Here is a 209-nt window from a genome sequence, read left to right on the forward strand (position 1 = left end):
AGTCTGAGGTGCTGTATTCAGCTCAATCTCTTAAATAGCACCTTCTCAGAGTGGATCAACCAGTTTTGCTGCTGACAACCAAAACCAGCTGCTCACATGCTCAAGAAGGACCATCAGCCTAACAATGGATCATTAGCACACTGATGGCTGTTTATTATTCACAGAGGGCTGAGTGATACTAGCAATCACAGCATTGTAAGAGGGGGACA

The sequence above is a fragment of the Nematolebias whitei genome, chromosome 7 (genome assembly GCF_014905685.2).
Source record: "Nematolebias whitei isolate Nwh7 chromosome 7, NemWhi1, whole genome shotgun sequence".
Classification (NCBI taxonomy): Eukaryota; Metazoa; Chordata; class Actinopteri; order Cyprinodontiformes; family Rivulidae; genus Nematolebias; species Nematolebias whitei.